The following is a 549-nucleotide window of genomic DNA, read 5'->3' as shown; positions in this document are numbered from 1 at the left end:
TGGACATGGACATGGACATGGACCGGGACCTAGACTTGGGCTCCGTCGTCTCCGGGGTCCCCCGGCCGCCGGGTCGACCAGTTCTCCCCGCGGACTTGGACTTCGACTTAGACTTGGACTTCGACTTGGACCTGGACCTGGACATGGACATGGACATGGACATGGACCTGGACCGGGACCGGGACCGGGACATGGACCCGGACCCGGACCCGGACCCGGACCCGGACCCGGACCCGGACCGGGACCTGGACCTGGACCTGGACCTGGACCTGGACCTGGACATGGACATGGACCCGGACCCGGACCCGGACCCGGACCCGGACCCGGACCGGGACCTGGACCTGGACCTGGACCTGGACATGGACATGGACCCGGACATGGACCCGGACCCGGACCCGGACCCGGACCAGGACCCGGACCGGGACCGGGACCGGGACCGGGACCTGGACCTGGACCTGGACCTGGACATGGACCCGGACCCGGACCCGGACCCGGACCGGGACCTGGACCTGGACCTGGACCTGGACCTGGACCTGGACCTGGACATGG

The sequence above is a fragment of the Eschrichtius robustus genome, unplaced genomic scaffold (genome assembly GCF_028021215.1).
Source record: "Eschrichtius robustus isolate mEscRob2 unplaced genomic scaffold, mEscRob2.pri scaffold_333, whole genome shotgun sequence".
NCBI classification, from domain to species: Eukaryota; Metazoa; Chordata; class Mammalia; order Artiodactyla; family Eschrichtiidae; genus Eschrichtius; species Eschrichtius robustus.
This window is presented reverse-complemented; position numbering follows the sequence as displayed.